This window comes from Chlorocebus sabaeus, chromosome 25, assembly GCF_047675955.1.
Source record: "Chlorocebus sabaeus isolate Y175 chromosome 25, mChlSab1.0.hap1, whole genome shotgun sequence".
Lineage (NCBI taxonomy): Eukaryota > Metazoa > Chordata > Mammalia > Primates > Cercopithecidae > Chlorocebus > Chlorocebus sabaeus.
In genome coordinates, this window is record NC_132928.1 from 36,893,998 (window position 1) to 36,920,436 (window position 26,439).

Genomic DNA, 26,439 nt, shown 5'->3' on the forward strand with positions numbered 1-26,439 from the left:
TCTATTTTTTTTTAAAGAGACAGGGTCTTGCTATGTTGCCCAGGCTGGAGTGCAATGGCTATTCACAAGTACCATCATAGAATACTATGACCTTAGACTGGGCTCAGACAATCCTCCCACCTCAGCCTCCTGAGTAGCTAGGAGGAGGTTTGCACCCCTGCACCTGGCTTCTCCTTCTCTTAAATAAACTTATCATTTTGTGGCCCTGGATCTTTTAGCCACAGAGCACCAAAAACTTCTTATTCTCAGAGCCTCTTCATGTCTGTCTGGCCTTGACTATTCACAGAGAGGGCAGAACACAAGTGGGGAAAAGATTATGAAGGACTCTACAAAGGGTTTCAACTTACTTCACCAATTATACCTTGAAAAACAAAGGAAGAAATAAGTTGGAATTTTAGAAAGTTTTCACAACTGAAGCCTGTACTGTAGTTATGAGCTAGGAAAACTCAATTTTCTCAAACTCTTTTTGCATGTGGTAAAATGTTTGATGATGCAGAAGCCCTTCAAGATACTTTTCAGAATGATAATCTTTGAGGGTATCAGATGCTGATGCAGCTTTCCTCACAGGGACTGATCCCTAGGCAGTAGGGGACCCAGGCTTTGTTCAACTGAATTTAACAACTCAGTCTTGGCCAGGCTTGGTGGCTCACACCTGCATCCCAGTACTTTGGAAGGCCAAGGTGGGAGGCTCACTTGAGCCCAGGAGTTCTAGATCAGACTGGGCAACATAGCAAGACCCTGTCTCTACAAACAAACAAATGAAACTTAGCTGGGCACAGTGGTGTTTTCCCACGGTACTAGCTATTCTGAGGCTGAGGTGCAAGGATTGCTTGAGCCCAGGGGTTTGAGACTGCAGTGAACTCTCATTGTGCCACTGCACTTTAGCCTGGGCAACAGTGAGACCCTGTCTCTGAAAGTCACTTTATCAGGCCATTCTTACGTTGCTATAAATAATTACCTGAGACTAGGGTAATTTATAAGAGGTTTAATTGGCTCATGGTTCTGCAGGCTGTACAGGAAGCATAGCACTGCGACTGCTTATGGGGATGCCTTGGGAACTTTTACTTATGGGGGAAGGCAAAGTGGGAGCTTGCATGTCACGTGGTCAAAGCAGGAACAAGAGGGAGAGGGAAGGAGGGGAGGTGCCACACACTTTTAAACGATTGCATCTTGTAAGAACTAAGTCACTATGGTGAGGATAGCACCAAGCCGTGAGGGATCTGCCCCCATGATCAAAATACCTTCCACTAGGCCCTGCCTCCAACACTGGGGATTATATCGCAACAGGTGATTTGGAGGGCACATCCAAACTATATCACACACACCATCCCATTGACAACAAATTAGTAGGAATTTTAAAAATTCTACTTATTTCTTCCTCCTCCTTCTTCTTCTTCTTTTTTTTCTTGGAGACAATATCTGTCTCTGTCACCCAGGCTGGAGTGCAGTGGCATGATCATGGCTCACTTCAGCCTCGACCTCCTATGGTCAGGTGATCCTCCCTCCTCAGCCTCCCAAGCATCTGTGACCGTAGGTGTAAGTCACCACACCTGACTAAGTTTTTTGAGTTTTAGTAGAGACAAGGTCTTGCTATGTCACCCAGGCTAGTCTTGAACTCCTGAGCTCAAGGGTCCTCCTGCCTCAGTCTCCGAAAGTGCTGGGATTACAGATGGGAGCCACTGTGCCCAGCTCTTCCTTCATTTTAAAAGGTAAAATTGGTGAAGTAAGTTGCAACCCTTTGTGGGGCCCACTGGTTTTGGCAGGGCCAGGCTGGGATGAATGGCTCTGCAGGTCTGGCTGAGCTCCCTCATGTGTGCTGAGGACAGCTGATATGGGCAAGTGCAGCTCCAGCCTTGGCTCTGGCCCACATATTTCTTACCCTTGTTTTATAACCTGTGTTACAAGCCCAGTCTTTTCTGCCCATGGTAACGGCAGATGCACAAAAGAGCCATTGGGGAGCAGTTATCCAATCTACATTTTCAAAAGTTCACCCTGACTATGAGATGTCAGAATCTCATTTGATTGCCTTTTCATGAAGTCATGATCCTCAGGGAGCCTGTAGGTTTTCTGGAAGTAGGATATAGAATAGGAGCTGATATAGTCACCCATTTCTTCTATTTATGTGGCTCACTTCACCAGTCACTGTCAAGAAAAGTTGGGATATTTGAGCTGACAGAGATGAGATCACAATAAACACCAACCCAGAGATGGCTACACATGTATTCTGAAATGACTACACTCTGTTGACCAGGTGAGGAGTGGCCCTCCACAGCACATACTGTCCTATGGGCAGAGCGACAACTTAGGTATCCAAGATGCTGATGCAGCAAGGCCTAGTGCTGAGTAACTGCAGGATTCCAGGGAGCTCTTCATAGCTATAGGCCTCAGTTTCTTCTTTAAAGAGGAGGAAATATGTGAATAGAATCTATATCCTGAATCAGTGGGGTTCAAGCTGGTGTGAATACTTCATCTTTGAAAGGGCTGAGATACTTTTTCTAGTACGTTTAATTTTTTAATTTTTTTAAATTGATTGTAGAGTTTTCCTGAAAGAATAAATCAACACTGATATCAAGAGAGCAAGGAATGATGGACCAAGTCTTTCCAAAACCTATTACCTTGCCAAAAGGTGGTAAGTCATTACTTCTTGTCCTGAAATACCAGCAGCAAGTAAGAGCTCCAGAATTTCAGCCAACATGACGTGTTGTTTTTTATATTCCCATTTCCATATCTGAGGTGCACAGCTCCTGGCTGTCCTGCCTCTTGGGGAACACCATGATTCCTTCCTGGGCTGGCAGATGACTGATAAAACATAAAGAATGTCTGGAGGAAGTTGTCTATGCTTTGTGAAGCCCCTTTTTAATTTATTTACTTTTTCTTATTTTTTCATTTTTTAATAACTTGTTTTTCCCACATGCCTTCTATCCTTCTGATCCCCCCATTTTTTTAATACAAAAAATTAAGTATTTAGGGTTTCTTTTTGCCATGTAGCACATAAACAGACCTCCTTAATAGACTGCTTTTTGGTTTGAAAGAGAGAAGCAGTCAAGAACACAGGTTCTTGAAAATAAGGAAGTGTGTTTGTGAGCATATGTGTTTTGGGGGAGGGTAGAGAGTAGGGTTAAGTGATGATGGTTATGAGAATTTAAAGGCTTAGCAGAGCTGTGAGTTTAAGGTGGTCAGGAAAATTTTCTCCGTAGGTCTTTTATGTCCAAATCAGGGAATGTTTGTAGAAATATCAGATTTTCTTTCTATTTGGGAAGAGGTTGTCTCCCTTCAATCTTCCGTCTCCAAGAAAAAAAAAAAAGAAGACGAAGGTACAAATAAGTGGAATTTAAAAAATTCCTACAATTTGTTGTCAGTGAGATGGCGTGTGTGATAGTTTGGCTATTATGTTGAGATGTAATCTTATTTGTCCATCAACTGTTGAAGTTCCTTAGATGTCTTCTCTTTTCGTTCTGCAGATTTACTCTCTCAGATTTACTATCCATTCCCATAAATTCACGTGTGATCTGTATACTGACGAATCCTTGTGCTGATCTCTGCTCATCTCAGACCCTTACAGCTCATTGTCCTAACTGATTCACTTAGATGACAAAAAGGCAGTTCAAAAGAAAAACCCCACAGCATTTAGCATTTCCTATCTTTGCCATTACATCTATTTCTTTGCCTTTGTTCTCTATCTCAGTGAATGGTACCATACCTGAGACAAAACACGGGAGGGAGAGAGTAGTCACCTTTGAGTCCTGGCCTCTCCTAATCCCATATTGAATCTATCCTGCTTATTTCTGCCCATTATACAAATTTACAACTTTGTAAAAAAAAGTTTTATTTCTTTTTACATTTTTTTTTTAAATTAAAAAAATATTTTTTGAGACAGAGTCTCCTTCTGTCACCCAGGCTGGAGTACAGTGGCACAGTCACTGCTCACTGCAGTCCTGGGCTCAAGCCATCCTCCCACCTCAGCCTGTGGAGTAGCCGGGACTTCAGGTGCATGCCACCACACCTGGTTAATTAAAAAAAAATTTATTGTAGAGATGGGGTCTCACTATGTTGTCCAGGCTGAATTTTACTCTTAAATATGAACTTCTCCTTCTCTCCACTACCATTTCCACTTTTCTAATTCTCTCCTTATCTCTCTTATGAACTGAAGCAAGACTTCTTATCTTTGTCTGTTTTTTTTTCTAAATTATATATTTTTCAGTCAGCATGATTTTACTAAAACACTTACCTGATTATTGTTCCTTTTCTGCTTAAAACTACTAATGACTTTTCATTGCCCTTAAGTTCTAAATTCCTTAATTTGAATTACAAAAGTCTTTGTATCTGGCTTCTGAATGCCTTCCCAGCCTCATCTTTTAGTGCCTCTGCCTTGCTCTCTATGCTATTATCCTGTTCGATTGTTTTAGTTCCTTCTACATGCCATGCTTCCTTGTTCCTCTGTCTTGGATCTTTTCCTTATTCATCCCGTTCTTCATCTGACTAACTTGTATATTATTCATACTCCTTCAGATATTGCTTAAATAAACTTTCTCTCCTGGAGACTTTTCCTCCCTCCACTAACACATCTGAGTGAGATGCCTCTCCTACATGTTCTCACAGCACCTATCATTTCTCACAGCAACTATTAATTTACTTACCGTAATGAATTGCAATTACCTAGTGTCTTGTCAGTACCTCTGACTAGACTGTAGTTATTGTGTTTATTTTTGTATGTTGGCACATACATAGAGGATACTCAGCCATTGCTGAGGGAATGGATGGATGACAGTGTTACAAACTCAGGTTCAGTTGCTCACTGCTTGCAGAGTCCAATTAACAAGAGGGAGGTCTGGTATGAAGAAGGTCACTTTTTATTCCAAAGCTAGCTCAGGGAAGAAGTACAGGCTTCCTGCCTTAAGGGTACTACTTTGCCTTTGAAGCAGAAAGTGGGTGCTTTTAAAGGGGGTCTATCATGAATGGCACACAGCAGTAGTAGTAAACAGGTGGGGACTCCATGTGCCAGCTTGGTGCCTTATCTACTGGGCAGTCAAGTTGCTGTCTTCATGGGCAGAAATAGGTTGTAAAGTGGCCACAAACTCTCCAGGTGAGAGAGAGTTTTGTAGCAGGACTTTGGGGTGTAAATAGACTATTATCTCTCGAGGCAACCTTCCTACTGGTGGGTGAGAGTTCTGTTCTGGAGCTTCCAAGCACATAGTTAGATCAACTTGCCCTGTAGGGAGTGTCTGGTGAAGGGAAGGTAAAAGGTTATCTTTGCATTTCTAAAAGGCTAAATGGAAAGTGGGAGATAGGGAGAAATGGAGAAAAGAGAAAATAGTTAAAAAATAGTAACTGTTTCTTTTTTTCTTAGAAAAATTAGGATACTTGGTTACGGAAGTATGAATGAATGATTACTTTTCCAGGGAGTCTGCTCTCTGTATCAGTGTTACTTGGTTCAGAGGTTCATATGTTCATGATTTCTATAATTAAATTCTGTTTGTAACTTTATAAGGTTTCCATATTAACACTGAATTTTGCATTGCTTACAAATTAATTTTCTATTTTTTCTCATTAGTTTTTTTCTATTTGCAATTTAAGGTAGAACTTTTTTTTAAAAGTATGGTTCTTACCTGTTGTAAATGGAACACGTTTGCAAAACTACTTAACGGAGATTCAAATCAAGGGGAAAATTGACAAGGCAGTGATATATAGGCTACTCATTTAAGCATTATTAACAGGTATATGATCTCATCTTTCCTCTAGTAAGAACATTTAAAAATACTCCACAGGATTTAAAAATCAGATGACATTATTATTCTCATTTTATGATCTTTTGTAATATATATTTGAATAAAGCTATACATCTTAATTAATTTAATAATGAATAAAATCTAATATAAAAGTAGCTTATTTCTGAGATTTTTAAAGAATTTCCATTTTCAACCATTATATAATAGGTTAGTTATCTCTTTGTATCTTCTGTCAGGCAAATGGACTGAGACCTAACACAATACAGACTTTAGAGGACAGAACATTCCCTAATGGTTTTAAATCTTTCATAGTTATAGAAAACAACTTTCTTCATACTTTTACTACATTTAAGCTCTGAATTTCTGTACTTATAATAATGTACTATTGCATTATTTGGATTCAAATGTTGAAATCTATCATAGCAGTTATATAATACGAAAAATTATCAGTTTAGACAATGTACCCAGGTTCAAGAAGAGGAAAACAAATAGGAAAACCTTAAGAGTAGAGTCAGTGATAAGGACTCAAAAGAAAAACACATTGTGGATTTCTGCTTTTAGGTTTTTATCTGGAGCTTATGTACTTACCTCTCCTCCTCTGCCTCCCCCTCTTACAGTCCATTGAAATCATAAAAATTGTAAAAAAAAGAAAACTGCTCTATGACTACTGGGAAAGACAGAAAAGGGTAACTTTATGCCATTGACATATAAGAAATGTAGAACTTCTGGAGTGCGTGAAACACAGGGAACCACACTGAAACCAAACTAATCAGACTTGTATAGCAGGTAAGTAGGGAGCCTCTTCAGAAGCAAGTAAGTGGGTAATTTCTTCAACTTATCCTGAAAGAGTTTTCATTTTGGAGCAACAGAGGTTTAAACGGGGATGTACTGAGGGCAAGAGGTGAGGGTTAAATTATATTATTTTGGAAACTTTACTAGTGACCCATATCATATATTTCCTTAGGTATTACTTTATATGGATAGTGTACTAAATAAAGAACTAATAAGTTGAGGAGAAAATAAAATAAAAATAAAACTCAAAGGCTATTTAGAAATTATTAAAAGTGAAATAATCATATATGAAAATCTATGGGATGTGTTCAAAGATATACACAGAAAATAATCCAAGTCTTAAGTTAATTTCATAATAGAGCAGAAAGATTGAAAATAAATTAACTAATCCATGCTAGTCACTAATCCGTGGTTTTGAGGAGTGCTGTATTAAGAAGGGTTCTAAAGATGAGTCTGTGCTGACCACTGAGTGCGGCTGTTAGAGAGTAGAGAAAACAGCGTTCAGTGGATTTTGTTAGATGCACTGTATAAAGCCATTAAGAACCAGATAATTTTTAAAATTTTTAAATTATTTTTAAATTTTGCTTTAAGTTCTGGGATACATGTGCAGAATGTGCAGGTTTGTTACATAGGTATACATGCACCTATCAACCCATCATCTAGGTTTTAAGCCCCACATGCATTAGGTATTTGTCCTAATGCTTTCCCTCCCCTTGTCTCCCAACCCCCTGACAGGCCCTAGTGTGTGTTGTTCCCTTCCCTGTGTCATTGTTCAATTCCCACTTCTGAGTGACAACAGGTGGTGTTTGGTTTTCTGTTCCTGTGTGAGTTTGCTGAGAATGATGGCTTCCAGCTTCATCCATGTCCCTTCAAAGGACATGAACTCACCCTTTGTTATGGCTGCATAGTATTCCACGGTGTATATGTGCTATATTTTCTTTATCCAGTCTATCATTGATGGACATTTGGGTTGGTTCCAAGTCTTTGCTATTGTAAATAGTGCTGCAATAAACATACGTGTGCATGTGTCTTTATAGTAGGATGATTTGTAATCCTTTGGGTATATAACCAGTAATAGGATTGCTGGGTCAAATGGATTTCTAAGAACCAGATAATTCTTATATTGCTCTAAAGCTCAGAGTGAGAGGAGGTTTCCCAATTATTTTTTGAGGCAAGCATAATTCTGATACCCAAATCTGAGGAAGAAAGCATTCAGAAGAAAACTAAAGGGCGGGCATGGTGGCTCATGCTTATGATCTCAGCACTTTGGGAGGCTGAGGCAGGAGGATCACTTGTGGTCAGGAGTTTGAGATCAGCCTGGCCAATATGGTGAAACCCTATCTCTACCAAAAATACAAAAATTAGATGGGCATGGCAGCATGCACCTGTAGTCCTAGACACTTGGAAGGCTGAGGTGGGAGAATCGCTTGAACTCAGGAGGCAGAGGTTGCAGTGAGCAGACATTGTGCCACTGCCCTCCAGTCCAGCCTGGGTGACAGAATGAGAACCTGTCTCAAAAAAAAAAAAAAAGAAAAAAAAAAAAAAGAAAAACTACAGATAAATTTGTAGAGACCTCAAATAAAATATGTTCAAGTAGGTTTCACCAGTAAACATAGTAAAATAAGCAGAAACATTGTTTACAGTGAAAAATAAAATTCACCTACAAGTGATAAAAGAAGCTCCTTTCAATTTCTGTTAATCTTAAATTAAATAAATTGTATTACAATTCACAGACAAGGTGGTGAATAATATCCATTCAGCTTTGTCCGGAACAGCACGGATGATAGTGACGTGGTGGAATTCACCTTTGTGGCTAGTGACCCGTTATCACGTGGGCTGTGAGAAATCAGACTGCTAGTCTCGATTAGCATCTAGACTGAAAGTGTGAGAATAGGTGAAAGCCGAAGTAGGATGCCCAGTACCTGATTTTTAATATGAAACTCTCCTTTGTCTCTTATGTTTTGAGTTGGTTATCTGAATGCCTGTCTTATTTGCCTTTGCTTTCAAGAGATAAGAACTATAATGATTCACCTTTGTTTCCATCTAGGACAGACTTTTCCATAGAGCAGGTGCTAAGAAAACACTTAATTGAATTTAATTAAAGAGGCATTGGTATAGTAGGAAGTTCACTGGTCTTGGAGACAGCAATTTGGTTTCAAGGCCAGGCTTTGGTCAGGATGCTTCCTTTCCAGCTCAACTAGGACTTCCTCTCTGGGGGGCCTCCTTGCCACCCACTCTACCCTGCATTCTGAATGAGCTAATTCTCTGTGTTTTCCCACAAACCTGTTCTTCCCTTTCTGGGGCACTTAACACTTTCCTGTGTCTCCTCTGTGAGACAGTGAGTGTGCTGGGTTCAAACTCTATCCTCTGAATCCTGTGTTTGTGGAGATTAGTACCCCCCATAGTGCTAAAAAATGTGTTACATGAATAAATGGTTTAGCTTCTCTGTGCTTAAGTTTTTCCCATCTAAAAATAATAATGTTGATAATACATAATATTGGGATTTCCAAGAACCTCCCTTAGAAAAAAGGCTACCCCCTTTCATAAGAACAGCAGTTGTTTGTTATTGAACACTTATTAGATGTTCACTGACCAGACACTTCACATATATTATCATTATGTCCTATCCTTGTGCCACAAAGAGATAGGTGCTGTTGTTCCCATTTTATAGGTGTTTGGGGAGGTGAAACCACTGCCCCAAATCAATAGCAAGCAAGGCAGTGGCAGAGGTGGGATTTGAATTCCAAGTCTGTAATTTTTCTACTATAGAATTTAGTCACATGCATTTAATATTTCTATAGGAAGCCCCTCTTGGGTTGCCATCAACAGGTCTCCTCATGGCTATCCTGGCTGTGTCATGATGGTCTCCAAAAGTCTGGCCCTGAAAGTTAAGCTACTGAGATCCAGTCCCTAATGTATTACTGAGTACATGGTAAGTGTCTGCTCAATATGTAATTGTTGAATAAAATACTGAATTAGTGAATGAAAAACTTATAGATGATACTAGTAATTTATGAAATAAACCAAGAGACTCTTCATGTATGTGTGACTGAAGAGTTTTTAAGCACAACTAACCTGGGCAACATGAAGAAACCCTCTCTCTCCAAAAATACAAAAATTAGCTAGGCGTGGTGGTGTGTGCCTGTAGTCCCAGCTACTCAGGGGGCTGAGGTGGGAGGTTCATTTAAGCCTATGAGGTCGAGGCCGCAGTGAGCTGCCATAGTGCCATAGGACTTCAGCCTGGGTGACAGAGCGAGACCCTGTCTCCAAACAAACACACGCTCACAACTTTAGTTGACATACAAATATTCCTAGAAAGGTAAAACTGGAATTGGATTCTCATTTAGTAGTGAAAAATGTGAAATAAGGGATTGATTAGTTAACTAGGGATCTTATTAAAAATGAACACTTCTACATTATTTATACAGGGTTTGTTATATTTAAACCCTCCATTTGTAAATGTGATATACAATGCTTTGTGAATTGTAAATTGCTAATAATACACTTAATATATTATTAAGGAATTGTTTTCTTTTATGTGAAAGGTGAAGAAAGTGTCCTTTGGGATTTGTTGAAACTCAAGGAAGAGAACAGTTTTGAGACTCAGGAAGACCTAAAAAGAAAAGGGCTCTTTTATGCAGGGAAAATAATGTTTTCTGTTTTTTATTTTTTTTTCTTGTCAGTGTCTCCTTAGAAACAAATCTGGTTGACTAAGCTTTAATAAATAGATTCAACCGGAGTATTTGGCTATTTCAGGGTAGCGACATCCTTAGATTTCCTTAGGTGAGAGTGGCGTATTGTCACGATGCACACGAGGTCTGAAAGGACAGCCAGGAAATTCTGAGCAAGCCGGCAGCGTTCAGGATGAGCAGCAGCTCTGGGGAGCCCGGGCTGATTCTAGTTGCCTGTCAGACTTGTGACTCAGCAGCTCTTTGCTTCCCTCGGTTGATTTCTTCCTGTTCCATCACCAGTTCGTTACTCCTTCCTTCTCTCCTTGTTTCTGCCAGTGGCTTCTGCTTATTGCCATTTATTTTAAAAAATAAGAAACCATTAGAGGCTTACTGTGTGCCAAACAAAATATCATTTTTATTCTCACAGGGTACAGGGTGTCTTTCTTTTCTGACCATTCATTACCTTAGTCCCCACAATGAGTGTGCAGGGAGCCCCAAAGCCATCACAATAAGAAAATATTCATGAATGAACAGAAAACGATATATTTCCCACCCAAAAGCTCCTCCCCATTTATTATTAGTCTTGGTGATTAACAACCACTCATATACAACGTAAATGTAATTCAAAGCATAATTGTAAAATTTGCAAAAGATGTAGAATTTAATGAAGTTGTCAACAGAAAAGCCATTGGTAAGTGAGAATTTGGGAGTGTGGCCAGTTAACAATTGGAGAAGATAAAATTGACATGGATCACAACATAATAAACATGCTAAAAAAGAAAGATTTGAGTAGTAAAGTCTTGGAATAATTTTAGAAGTCTTGGAATATGTTTTTAAAAATGTGAAATGCAACGTGAACTGTATTATCCTAGCATTTTGTTTTGTCCTCCTAACTCCATGACTTGACACTTTGTTCATTCTAATACTTGGTATATACTGAAAGCTATAATAGAAATATTAGTAATATTTTAAGATACTTATTTTTATAATTCTATTTTTAAGATAAAGTCATAATCATACTTTTGACCATTTGCTCAAAATTTTTGGACTCTGTTTTAGTGGATTTATTTTAGATGCCAAACAATTATCCATTGCCCTTTTTAAATGACAACCTCCTATACTATTATTTTTCTAATTTTACAGGTGAGGAAAATGAAGTCCAGAGAGGTTCACTCACTTGCTTTAAGGTTTTTTGTTGGTCACTGAGAGAACTGGGATTAGAATGTGGGCACTAAGACTTCACATACCACATTCTTAAATACCAAGTTAAACTGTCCTTGTGCCCTATCAATTCCCTTTTTATATCTTAAATTCAAATTTTCAGGAAGCTTCTTTTAGGCTGACTCATCACTATTTAGCTTAGAGTACCCCAGTTCGACACAGCTCTGGTTCCAGAACATCCTTATGCTGCTGTCAGTTTCCAAATAGCTCTTCTGAAATTAATGCCCAAATCTCTGGTTCAATCAGTTGCCACTAACTTAGTGGCAAGGTTACATAATGCATGGCTACTTACTCTCAAGGAATTGTCTTTAATCATTTGGAAAGATACTTTGGTTGTGGCACTCATTTTACATCTCAAAAAAAGGGACAAATAATACACAGGCTCCTGGCATGGCCTATTTAATTTCTACGTTTTTTGAATATGCTATCTAAATGGAAGGTTTGCTCATAGCTTTACCTCCTTTGTTGGTAACTCAGAGAACTGGAATAAGAATGTCGGCACTAAGACTTCACAGGAATAAGTATAAACAGAAGACATCATTATTCTACCCACTGTTCGACACAGTCTGTCTCTCACTCTCAAGGACTATGTTAATTGTGCTACTTGAAAACTGATTTTGCTATTTTGCTCTTCTGAAATACATTTTAGAAATCTTTGGTGTGTTCAGTATTATATGATTGAATGTAGGCATTAACATAGGCCAGACTTTTATCTTTTTCGGGTCCCCAACCTTTTTATGAAATAAGAATTAGGCCCTTGGTGATTTTTGAGTGATATATGTTCATGGGGTTAGAGAAACATGAATAGCTACTTGGAGCCCTTAGAAACTGAAAGTCATCTAAGACTTGTAAACGATAAAGGCTGTGACAAATTATTAATAGGCCCAAATAATCTCTTTAGCTTTCACTCTAAAGTCCTGCTAATAACACCTTACTTTTATATAGGATATTACGACTTGAGAATTTTCTTACATTTATTATCTCATTCATGGTCACAAAGCTATATGATGTAGAAAAGGGAAATGGCATTACTCTGTTTTTATGGTGAGGATACTGAGGTTGTTCTGATGTCTAGCAGTGACAGTCCAACACTAGAATAATTCCCTCAATTCCTGATTCAGTGCTTTTTCCACTCCCCATAATAAAGAAGGAGAATAAGACGATAATGAAGAAAAGAAGAAAGATACCTAATAATTGTTAAATACCAACCATGTGCTTAATACACTATTTAAGAAAGTTAATTTTCAATTATTTTGCATATTATAGTTGCAGAATACATGCTTTAAATTCTTTTCTCTGAATCAGCAAGATCAATATCATATCTACTTTGTAAGTGAAGAAATTGTAGAATATTAAACAATGTAGACACATGAGGAAAATCAGTTGGGAAATTAATTAGAATTAATTGTTTATTAATTTTTAATTATTAATTTAAAATTTTTAAATAATTTAAAAATTATTAATTTAGTTATGTGTTTATCATCAGGTAATTATTAAAATAATTAACAACAGGGGATTTACCCAGACTAATTAGCTGTGTCTTTTACCCAGGGCAGCTGTTAGAATCTTGTCAGATTTTCTCATCTTGCTTCAGCAATCGGTTTTATTTTAATTTTTTCTTCGTTAAAATTGGCTTATTAATTATGGTAAATCACATAGGTCAGAACAGTTTTTACACTGCTCTTATTGGGAAAAATAATACTTTGTCCTAAGCATTTAATAGTAATACTTTTTAAAAAGTTAAAAACAAAACAAAATAACACCAGCTGGAGAACACTGACCCTTGGGGTGATTGGTAGCTTATCACACACTAATTGCATCTTATGTTCAAAATCACTGGCATGCAGTATATTACATTTAATCATAGTTCAGACTCCAGGACTTTTTTTCTCTGGGGTGCTATGGAGAGAACAATAATAAAAAAACTGTGAGTCTCTGCATTTCTGACTCATGCTCTTTATTTTTCTTTACATGCATGTATTCAGAGAAGAGTGGTTTCTGTAGAATGGTTGATTATGGTAATAATTATAACTCATAGTTTTATTATAGGCAATTATTTGAGGTGGAAAATTCCTGAAATTTGGACTAATGTTGTCCTATTACCCATATCATATTGAAACCGAGTTTATTGACTGAAAAATTTAGCTTATGAACCCCTTTTAACAAGCTCCTGAAATAAATCAAGGCTTTTTTTAGACACATGTCCTTGCCATGAGTGCTTATCGGAATGACATTTTTGTGACTCTTGGCACATTAAACTTTCTGATTTTCCTGACTGGTCATTTGAGGACAAATTAAGAAAACATTGAGGATAAAGAAAAAAATGACTCTGAAGGCAGTTGTATTTAATTCTAAGATATAAAGAAAGGCTGTGGAAATACCATGTCTGAATTTAAAACAGAAATTACTTGAGACTTTCTGAGACTGACTGACAGGCAGAGAGTTTGCTTGGGATTTAAGTAGGCATTTTGTCAAGCAGAACACATGCAACAAAACATTTCATTCCACTGAATAGGACTCAAACATGACTCAACTGTATTAATATCTTATACATAATATTTCATTTATCATTTATTTTATCAAAATATTAAGTTTTGGTCATATATTTGATTTATTTAACTTTATATAGCTAAATCCTCCTAACATAGATTAAATAGAATTTCTGGCTAAGTTTTCAACTTTTATCACTCTTGCACATAATTTTTTGTTAAGACCACCAAAATCTTATATTTAACAAAATTTAACCAACTGAAAAACATTGAGAATATTTACCTTTAAGGTTTATATTTTATTTTTAAATATATAAAATCGTGTTTGCTATATCAGCAATTTAGGTGTAACAGTATTTATGACATCAAAGAAAAAATCATGCAGTTTGTTTAAGTGGGAGGTGCCGTAAGATTGGGGAAAAAAGTGAGGTTTACATTCTTATTGTATTATTTACTATCTTTGCTATCTGAGGCAATAATTTACTTAGTCTGGGTCCATGTTCCCTCAACTGTAAAATAATCTTTATTGCACATGGTGCCAAGGCATATGCTGGATGTCCCACAAATATTAATTTCTGTCTTCTCGTGTATTTAATATATGTGATATTTTATTTTTTAAAAATGTGATTATATGAATTTATGGCCTTTTTAAATTCCTAAAAGTTATACATATTTTTCATATTATAGTTGTTTCATAAATTTGTTTTTAGGGTCAATTGGTCAAAAATCCTCTCTTTAAAAACTCTTTTTTTTCACTGTTACCAGTTAACTTTGTATTCATACTACACATACGGATTCATATTCTAGACTAGCAGTGCTTATTAGCTATGTATCCTGCTAAAATACATGCGTGTACATGCCACACATTTTGTACACCAGGTGCGGAGTGTGGAACATCCTGAACGGGCGGGCCAAGTCTACACACGATAAGACTAGTTGGAAGACGCGTAGCTTCTGAATTTAAATGAAGGTGTGGAGATTGCAGCTCTGACTTGGACAGACAGAGCAGCGTGCAGAGGCTCACATCATGAATTTTAGCTCCAGATTAACTGCAAGAACAAACCAGCAATCCTGAGAGGACCCACAGACCCTCTCAAGGAACGGACTGCTCTTGCAGTACGCGCAGACACCCCAAATACTGTGAATGCCCCAACTGCGGAAGTGGGAAAGGGAGATCCTCTTCTCCTGAACACACATGCCCACTGGTGAAGCTGAAGGTGCTGGTATCCATGGCTGAGAGACCCACAGATGGTTCACATCATAGGACTCTGTGCAGACAATCCCTTCCCAGTACCAGCCTGGAGCAGGTAGACTTGCTGGATGGCTAGACCCAGAAGAGAGGTAACAATCACTACAGCTTGGCTCTCAGGAAGCCACATCCATAGGAAAAGGGGGAGAACACTACATCAAGGGAACGCCCTGTGGGACAAAAGAATCTGAACAACAGCCTTCAACCCTAGACCTTCCCACTGACAGAGCCTACCCAAATGAGAAGGAACCAGAAAACCAACTCTGGCAATATAACAAAACAAGGCTCTTTAACACCCACCACCCCCTACCCCCCCAAATCAAACCAGTTCATCAGCAGTGGATCCAAACCAACAAGAAATCCCTGATTTACCTGAAAAATAATTCAGGAGGTTAGTTATTAAGCTAATCAGGGCGGCACCAGAGAAAGGTGAAGCCCAATGTAAGGAAATCCAAAAAATAATACAAGAAATATTCAAGGAAATAGATAGGTTAAAGAATAAAACAACCAAAACTTCAGGAGACACTGGACATACTTATAGAAATACAAAATGCTCTGGAAAGTCTCAGCAATAGAATTGAACAAGTAGAAGATATAAATTCAGAGCTTGAAGACAAGGTCTTTGAATTAACCCAATCCAACAAAGACAAAGAAAAAATAATAAGAAAATATGAACAAAGCCTCCAAGAAGTCTGGGATTATGTTAAATGACCAAACTTAAGAATAATCGGTGTTTCTGAAGAAGAAGATAAATCTAAAGGTTTGGAAAACATATTTGGGGGAATAATCAAAAAAACTTTCCCAGCCTTGCTAGAGACCTAGACATCCAAATACAAGAAGCACAAACAACATCTGGGAAATTCATCACAAAAAGATCATCACCTAGGCACATTGTCATCAGGTTATCCACAGTTAAGATGAAGGAAAGAATCTTAAGAGCTGTGAGACATAAGCACCAGGCAACCTATAAAGGAAAATCTATCAGATTAACAGCAGATTTCTCAGCAGAAACCCTACAAGCTAGAAGGGATTGGGGCCCTATCTTCAGCTTCCTCAAACAAAACAATTATTAGCCAAGAATTTTGTATCCAGCGAAACTAAGCAACATATATGAAGGAAAGATACAGTTTTTTTCAGATAAACAAATGCTGAGATAATTTGCCACTACCAAACCACCACTACAAGAACTGGTAAGGAGCTCTAAATCTTGAAACAAATTTTGGAAACGCACCAAAACAGAACCTCTTTAAAGCATAAATCGCACAGGACCTATAAAACAAAAACAAGTTAAAAAGCAAAAACAAACTACAGAAAAACCAAAGTACACAGGCAATAGACAGTACAATGAATGCAACGGTACCTCACATCTCAGTACTAACATTGGAGCCTAAGTGCTCCACTTGACGGGTTGTCAAGTCTGCAAGTCATCAAAGAAACAATGAATTTAAACAAATGAACTTTATAGATATATACAGAACATTTCATCCAACAACTGCAGAATATACATTCTATTCAACAGCACATGGAACTTTCTCCAAGATAGACCATATGATAGGCCATAAACTGAGCCCCAATAAATTTAAGAAAATTGAAATTATATCAAGCACTTTCTTAGACCACAGTGGAATAAAACTGGCAATCAACTCCAAAAGGACCCTTCAAAATCATGCAAATACATGGACATTAAATAATCTGCTCCTGAATGATCCTTGGGTCAAAAACGAAGTCAAGATGGAAATTTAAAAATTATTCAAACTGAATGACAATAATGACACAACATATCAAAAACCTCTGGGATACAGTAAAGGTGGTGCTAAGAGGAAAGTTCATAGCCCTAAAGACCTACATCAAAAAAACTGAAAGAGCATAAATGACATTCTAAGGTCACATCTCAAGGAACTAGGGAAACAACAAACCAAACACAAACCCAGCAGAAGAAAGGAGATGACCAAGATCAGAGCAGAACTAAATGAAATGGAAACAACAATAACAAAAAAATACAAAAGAGAAATGAAACAAAAAGCTGGTTCTTTGAAAAGAGAAAATTAATAGACCCTTAGCAAGATTAACCAAGAAAAGAAGACAGAAAATTCAAATAACCTCATTAAGAAATGCAACATGAGATATTACAACTGGCACCACTGAAAAGATCATTCAAGGCTACTATGAACACGTTTATGCAGATAAACTAGTAAACCTAGAAGAGATGGATAAATTCCTGGAAAAATACAACCCTCCTAGCTTAAATCAGGAAGAATTAGATACCCTGAACAGACTAATAACAAGCTGTGAGATTGAAATGGTAATTTAAAAATTACCAACAAAAAAAGTCCAGGGTTAGATGGATTCACAGCAGAATTCTACCAGACATTGAAAGAAGAATTGGTGCCAATCCTTTTGAGACTATTCCACAAGATACAGAAAGAAGGAACCCTCCCTAACTCATTCTATGAAGCCAGCATCACCCTAATACCAAAACCAGGAAAAGACATAACCAAAATAGAAAATTACAGACCAATATCCTTGATGAACATAGATGCTAAAATCCTTAACAAAATACTAGCTAAGTGAATCCAACAACATATCAAAAAGATAATCCACCAAGATCAAGTGGGTTTTATATCAGGGATGCAGGGATAGCTTAACATATGGGAGTCAATAAATGTGATACACTACATAAACAGAATTAAAAGCAAAAATCACATGATCATCTCAATAGATGCAGAAGAAGCATTTGACAAAATCCAGCATCCCTTTATGATTAAAACTCTCAGCAAAATAAGCATACAAGGGACATACCTCAATGTAATAAAAGCCATCTATGACATACTCACAACCAACATAATAATGAATGGGGAAAAGTTGAAAGATTCCCTCTGAGAACTGGAACAAGACAGTTCCAGTTCTCTCACCACTCATCTTCAACATTGTACTGGAAGTCCTAGTCAGAGCAATCAGACAAGAGAAAGAAATAAACGGCATCCAAATCAGTAAAAAGGAAGTCAAACTGTTATTGTTTGCTGATGATATGATTGTATACTAGAAAACCCTAAAGACTCCTCCAAAAGCTCCTAGAACTGATAAAAGAATTCAGCAAAGTTTCCAGATACAAAATTAATGTATAAGAATCAGTAGCTCTTCTATACACCAACAGTGACCAAGCAGAGAATCAAATCAAGAACTCAACCCCTTTTACAATAGCTGAAAAATAAAATAAAATAAAAATAAAATAAATAAAATAAAATAAAATAAAATTACTTAGGAATATACCTAACCAAGGAGGCAAACGACCTCTACAAGGAAAACTACAAAACACTGCTGAAAGAAATCATAGATGACACAAACAAATAGAAACACATCCCATTCTCATGGATGGGTAGAATCAATATTGTGAAAATGGCTATACTGCCAAAAGCAATCTACAAATTCATTTTAATGCAATCTCCACCACCATCATTATTCACAGAATTAGAAAAAACAATTCTAAAATCCCTATGGAACCAAAAAAGAACCCACATAGCCAAAGCAAGACTAAGCAAAAAGAATAAATGTGGAGGCATCACACTATTGGATTTCAAACTATACTATAAAGCCGTGGTCACCAAAACAGCATGGTACTGGTATAAAAATAGGCACATAGACCAATGGAACAGAATAGAGAACCCAGAAATAAGCCCAATACTTAAGCCAACTGATCTTTGACAAGGCAAACAAAAACATAAAGTGGGGAAAGCACACCCTATTCAACAAATGGTGCTGGGATAATTGGTTAGCCACATGTAGGAGAATGAAACTGGATCCTCATCTCTCACCTTATGCAAATCTCAACTCAAGATGGATTAAGGACTTAAAACTAAGATCTGAAACTGTAAAAATTCTAGAAGAAAATGTTGGAAAAACCCTTCTAGACATTGGCTTAGCAAGGATTTCATGACCAAGAACCAAAAGCAAATACAATAAAAACAAAGATAAATAGTTGGGACTTAATTAAATTAAAGAGCGTTTGCATTGCACAAGGAACAGTCTGCAGAGTAAACAGACAGCCCACAGAGTGGGAGAAAATCTGCACAATCTATACATCTGACAGAGGACTAATATCCAGAATCCACAATGAACTCAAACAATCAGTAAGGAAAAAAACAATCAATTCCATCGAAAAGTGGGCAAAGGACATGAATAGAGAATTTTCAAAAGAAGATATACAAATGGCTAACAAACATGAATAAATGCTCAACGTCACTAATGATCAGGGAAATGCAAATCAAAACCATGATGCGATACCACCTAACTCCTACAAGAATGGCCATAATCAAAAAATCAAAAAACAGTAGATGTTGGTGTGGATGCGATGATCAGGGAATGCTATACTGCTGGTGAGAATGTAAACTAGTACAACAACTATGAAAAACAGTGTGGAGATTCCTTAAAGACCTAAAGGAGAACTACTGTTTGATCCAGCAATCCCACTACTCGGTTTCTACCCAGAGGAAAAGAAGTCATTTTCCGAAAAAGATACTTGCACATGCGTGTTTATAGCAGCACAATTTACAATTGCAAAATCATGGAACCAAACCAAATGTCCATCAATCAACAAGTGGATAAAAAGAGTGTGAGATATATATATATATATGTGTGTGTGTGTGTGTGTATATATATGCACACAAATCACCACTAAAGAACTTACTCATGTCACCAGATACCACTGTACCCCAATAACTTATGAAAAAATAAAATATAAAAATAAGAAATAAATGAATTTATGATCATAAAAGAGTTGCAAGGTCAGATAAGTTTCTAAATACTTTCACAGAGAGCAGCTCAAAGACTCAGGCAGAAGGACCAATTCTATGAAAAATGCACCATGTGTTTCCTGTTAACATTTACCTTTGCAATGCATGATTATGTTTTGTTTCTTGGGTTTGACATAGTTCACTGCAATAAGACTAAAGGAAAAGAAATATAGTTCACTGCAATAAAACCAAAAAGATTAAATGGGCCGGGCATGGTGGCTTACGCCTGGAAGCCCAGCACTTTGGGAGGCCGAGGTGGGCAGATCACTTGAGGTCAGGAGTTCAAGAGAAGACTGACCAACATAATGAAACCCCATCTGTACTAAAAATAGAAAAAATTAGCTGGGCATGGTGATGTATGTCTGTAATCCCAGCTACTCGGAGGCTGAGGCAGAAGAATTGCTTGAATGGGAAACGGAGGCCATAGTAAGCCGAGTTCAGGCCACTGCACCCCAGCTTGGGCAAAAGAGCAAGACTCTGTTTCAAAAAAAATGCTAAATGGGAAAAGGGGTTGGGGAGAAGAGTGTGGTGTAAGTAAGAGAAGCATGATGGGTGTTAAAGAAAACCCATTGATCATATCAATCTTTGTAATGAAGGAATGGCCATACAGTCAAAATTCTTTATGTTGCTTCTTTTCGAAATTTGGTTTCTGCTTGCTTTCCTTTGCTGCTGCTTATCCTCCGGATGAAAGGTCACCAAGTGTGCTGGTAAGACACACTCACAAAATAACTACCTGCCTTCACTGTATGTCCAAGGACTCTTGGTGGTATTTGAGTGGGGGTGACTGGAAGTGAGAAACTTGCACTTTTTCCTAATTATTTTATTTTCTCTTTCCCTTGAGACTACTACTGGTAATATAGCATCTATCTGGTAACATTGACAATAATGTTTGACAATAAGGGTTAAAGTGGAGCTTAGGAGAAAGAACAGTGATGACTGTAAGAACTCATGGACTTTGTCTTTGATGGTTGAGTTCTGAAATTAGTACTTGAAAGATCAGAGCAGAGATATCACTTTAAAGAACTGGTTCTCAACAAGGTGGATTTTGTCCGTAGAAGATATTTGGCAATGCCTGAAGATATTTTTATTGACTTACATGTTCTTACTCATTCTTCCTTCTCAAATTCCTCCTTCTACTCTACCCAAGCCAATCCTATTTTCATTTAGTCTTATTGAAGTGAACTATGTCAAAATCATGAAACAAAATACAATCATGCATTTCAAAGGTAAATGTTAACAGGACACACAGGAGAGGGTAGGTATGTGCTACTGGCATTGGGGCATACAGGCCAGTGATGCAGTTAAACATTCTACAAGGCACAAGACAGCCTGCCATAACAAAGAATTATTTAGTAGAAAATGTCAATAGTGCTAAGTTTGAGAAACTTTGCTTTAAAAAGACCAACTGGCTTTGAAATTAGTGAGTCTTGACTATAAGGGATTGAAGGTATTAATATATCATGAAAATTGTCCTGATTAGAATAATGAATTTAAAATGTTTTTAAAAGATAAACTTTGGCAATACCTATCCAGGCAGTGTTCAGGGGGAACTTTCATTCCTTCAGCAAATATTATTGAATGCTTACTGTGAGCCATGCTACATTCTAGGAGTTCAACATGAGTTATGGCATTATTGCATGTCTTCTTCCTTATTAAGGAGATGGACCCATAAGCCCATTAGACTTGCTATTATCAAACATTCAAATAATAAAATTAACTGCATCTGCTTCCCATTCTGAGCCTAGGTTTACCAAGCTTCTTTGAAAATTTTGTTTCCGTGAAGCATGTGTCCAAAAAAAGATTGTACTATTTAGGCCAATGCCCCTATTCGACTGACAATTACATTTATCTGTGTGAAGTAATCCATTAGCATTATTGTCATATAGGTTTGTTTTGTATGAATTAGCATTCCTGAGTTTTATCACTCTGAGATATTGGTGAGATCCAGTTTCTGGTCCTACATGGTTGTGTGCCAGCGACCCCAGATAGTGAGCAATTTTCTGAGGTACATGTGGTATGTGGGCCTCCGTGAATGGCAATCTTATTTTTTTCTAAGGTCCTACTCTTTCTCAGCATGTTCTTTAATTGAACTTCTAACAGTAAATTATTTATTCTTAAGAGGAAAATAAAAATAGATTAAAACATTAAACTTCTTAGTACTTACATACTTCCTTTTAGGCATGTTGTTAACATTAATTTTTTGATGATTGAGATTTGTATAGCTTATTGCAATCATGAGCTCAATAATGTTTATATAAAAAGGTATTACCCAGCTCAAAATAATGCCTTTTTTCCCTCTAATACCTGCAGCATTTAGTGTTGGGATATTTACTTTTAGACTTAATCACATTCTGGTTTTTGTTGCTATTCAAATTTGTATGTATTTAAGTTACAATCAAAGTGGAATGTCAACTTCAAGAGTGCACAAAACAGGGTTTGTAATTTCTTGTGAACTTCTAGGACTTTCTTTATACTGGGTACCACCTAGGTACTCAGTGAAATTGGCTACTGTTTACTCAGCATCTACCGGGCATCAAGTGCTTTGTAGAAATTCTCTCACTAGCATTGAATGTGTTCAGATTTATTATGTGTTTCGGAGATCTGCATATGAGTGAAATGATTCAGATTAGAGTTTTAAAAAAATGCTTATAGTATTTTATATAAAATGAATATGACTCCATCTATATCTCACAATCTGCAGCAGCCTATTTTTTTTTTTTTTTTCCTTTTCTTCTCCTATCTCCAGATTTCCCTTTGGACCCCCAGGGTTATTTACTTAGTCTAATAAGACTGTCCCAAGTTTCTATCTCCAGAAAATTGAGAGAATTGGCTGAATGGCATCATTCTGAGTTGCTATTGCAAATGTTACTGCTCTTGGTGTTACATCTGAAACCCAGGTGAGTCTGGGCAGACTAGAGCAAACGTCCTTTCACTGAGATTGCAGTCAATCCACACAGTAGTTCCTCAGAGGGCTGCATCAGGGTGAAAAGTCATCAGCCACAGTCTGTGTTTAGAACCAGATGTTTCTTACTAGATTTCTACAAACAGGAACACAATCTCACCCTAAAAGCACTGCTAAAGGAGACTCCAACATTCAGACAAGTCCAGTAAGCCACAGGATATTTTCCAACATCTTGCCCCACTGGCTAGTATACCAGAGATAGAGAGATTTACTACATCTCCGACCACCCCCAGAGACCTGGAACACTTGACTCTTCCTGCCCTCTTCTGTCCCAGTGCATTACTTTAGGAAGAGTCTAACTTGATTGTTACTTTTCCTTTGAAAGCATCTGAAAAAAGAGAATGCTTATTGATCGTCACCTTTCAGATTTAATCAGTTTGTTAGAGTGAGAACTCAGTTTGCTGCACGTTTCACACACTATTAGACAACAGCAGGGTAGCCACTGGAAGTACAAATGGAAGATCTACCAAACCCATTCTGGCTTATTTTAATGCAACTATGAATAAGCCTTGGTTTTAAAACAAAAGATGAGCCTGAGACAAATGCTCAAGTGCAAATGCAAAAGTGAATAGGACATCAGAACAATAGGCATAAACCTGGACCACTCAGGGAAACTAGGATGTAAACTCACTCTAAGGAAAGGGGTCCTGTCATATCCAGGAAAGAAAAAGAGGGTCAATATTGCAAAAATGTGTTGAGCAATGACTACAGCAGCAGGAGATGAGATCACAGAGGTGGAGATGAGCCAGATAGTGCAGGGGCTTCTAGGCCATGGTAATGGTTTTGGATTTTATTCTAGGTATAATGGAAAGTAATGGGAAGATGTTCACCAGGGAAGCAACATGATCTAATTTGCATTTTGTAAGCAAATCAGCTTGCTTATAAAGTTATATATTCTACATGAAAGCTAACTGATTCTTGCTTTCATGTAGAATATAGCATTTTTGGTAAAAGAATGATGGATGGGCAAATAGAAGGAAATTTCAGCAGCCCAAGGTAAAGATGATAATGGCTTAGACTACCATGATAAAGAATGGAAAGAAATGGTTAGATCTAAGATACATTTTGGGGCTGCTGATGAGATTAATTTGGGGTGTGAGAAAAAAGGTAACCATTAGGTTTCCAGCTTGAGCAACTGGGTGAGCTATTGTGTCATTTGCTGATGAAGGGAAGATGGTGGAAGAACATATATGGTGGGGAAGCAAAAATTCTGTTTTGGACATGTTAAAATAGAAATGAATGCCATTTTTAGACAGAGAATTCAAGGGAGAGGCTGGAGCTGTAAAAATAGATTTTTGAGAATGAATATAAAGGTTGTATCTAAAGATTTGAAGAATGAACTCAACGAGCAATTAGTTAGGCAAGAACACCAGAACAATGTAATGCTACAAAAGAAGAAAATGCTTCAAAGGGAAGGGAGTATTACAGTAGCTGTGTGCTGCTGAGGGCTTAAGGGCAGAGAAGTGACATTGGATTGGATGTGATGGAGATTATTGATGATCTTGCTTAGAACAATTTCTGTGGAATGGTGGGGACAAAGTCCAGTTAGATCAAATTGAAGAGAGAATAGGAAGTGAGAAAATGGAGAAAATGACTTTAGACATCACTTTGGATGTTTCTCTTGGAAAGGAAGCAGAGAAATTAGGTTGTAGCTGCAAAGGAGGTGTGAACAAGGGAACATCTCTTTCTCCATCCATCTATCCATTCATCTATTTATCCATCCATTCTTCCATTATGCATAATAATCCAATTGACAGGCAGTAATTATATATATCAAGTCCTTGAAAAAGTCATAGGGGATCCAGAGCACAAGGGGACAGTCATCTATGAGCAGGAATACCTTATCTATTGGGAGAGGAGGAGAAAAGGTAGAATTTACTAGTAGGAAAGGTGTATTTAATGGTAGGAAAATGAGGGCGTTCCCATTGCATTCTTTCTTCTTGCTTAATGAGGTATGAGGTCATTAGCAAATAATGAGAGGGATGGTCAGGAGTGTCCTGTATTTGAGAAGGAAGAAAAATGCGTGAAATAGTAATTTGGATAGTAGGGGAACAAATATACCAGAAAAGTGTAGTGCAATGCCCACCAGTGTTGAATGTCCATTTAAGATTTGAGATTATGAATGTAACAATGGAATTTTTTAGCTTTATTGTGTGTTTTCTTCATTTCTGAGTTAGATGCAGAATATGCAAGATGCTGTATTTAAATAGGGCCAGGGCTGGGCGCCGTGGCTCACGCCTATAATACCAGCACTTTGGGAGGCCAAGGTGGGTGGATCACCAGGGATCAGGAGTTTGAGACCAGTCTGGTCAACATGGTGAAACCCTGTCTCTACTAAAAATACAAAAATGAGCCAGGCGTGGTGGTGGGCACCTGTAATCCCAACTACTTGGGAGGCTGAGGCAGGAGACGTGCTTGAACCCAGGAGGCAGAGCTTGCAGTGAGCTGAAATCGCACCATTGCATTCCAGCCTGCAGCCTGGGCAACAGAGTGAGACTCTGTCTCAGAAAAAAAAAAAAAAAAAAAAAAAAAAAAGGCCAGTATTTTTGCTGAGTCCTACAGAGAGAAGAAGGTGTATAAGAGCAGTGGCGTAACGGAAGTGTGGGCAGTAGGGGTGGTCTGCCACGGAGCAAAGTTTTTCAGCCTTGGCAATATTTAGAATCAGCAGCATGTGGTAATAATAAACAGCATTTGGACTTTTAGTTGGTTTTATTATTGTTTTAAGATTCTCTTTAGGTAATATAGCCTTTATTGGCTTCACCTGAGAAGGATGACTCCCACTATGAACCCTCCCTGGGCCACTATAAGGGAGTTACGAATATTTACAGAGAATGGAAATGAGGATTATGCTGACTAACATGGAATCCAAAGAGATGAATAAATCTACCTCCAAAGGCTATTCCTTAATTTTAAAAAAATCCTTTCACATTAGGTACCCCTCATACTTATAATCCTATCTAAGAAATGTTATCTCCATTTTACAAATAAGGAATGGAGGAGGTTCACAGATGTGTAAATTGCTCAGGCCAGTGGATGAGCAATAGGCATGGTTGTAAAAATCTAGATTCTTTTCATCCATGGCTTTTGTGCTTTTCTCTCCACCGAGGTACCTTACCTCAGCAGAGGAAGTCCTTTCATTTTTCTCATGTAAAAAAGCCACAGGCTATCATAGGAGAATTTATGATTACTATCAGGATTGTTGGTTAAATAAAAGAATGTAAGGCTGGTAAATATAGTTTATTTATATAAATACACAATAGGAGACTTTATCTCTTTAATATGTGATCCAGAAAATAGAATTTTGTAAAGCTGATGATGAACATTTTACATCTACTCAGGGTTACAAGATAATCAGTTCTATGTGGCCCTCTCTGATAAGCCATTTCACCTCCTTCCCCCTAAGAGACGGTGTTTAGCATGTGTGTGTGTGTGTGTGTGTGTATGTGTGTGTAGCAGGTAGCATCTGCAAAACTTCATTGTACACTTGTGAAGCAATGAATGTGGAAAAGCAAAAAATATCTTAGTATTATGCAAATAGT

The 26,439-nt window shown here is 37.6% G+C and overlaps 1 long non-coding RNA gene across 2 annotated transcripts in view; it reads left to right on the top strand.

Moving 5' to 3' along the window:
* Positions 1-2,543: 2,543 nt before the first annotated feature.
* Positions 2,544-26,439, top strand: part of LOC119619622 (uncharacterized) — a 29,666-nt gene continuing 5,770 nt past the window's right edge. For both annotated transcript variants that reach the window (XR_005236119.2, XR_012091136.1), the window contains exons 1-3: positions 2,544-2,629; positions 6,344-6,512; positions 9,320-9,450. This is a non-coding gene — a long non-coding RNA (uncharacterized lncRNA). The remainder of the gene's footprint in view (positions 2,630-6,343; positions 6,513-9,319; positions 9,451-26,439) is intronic.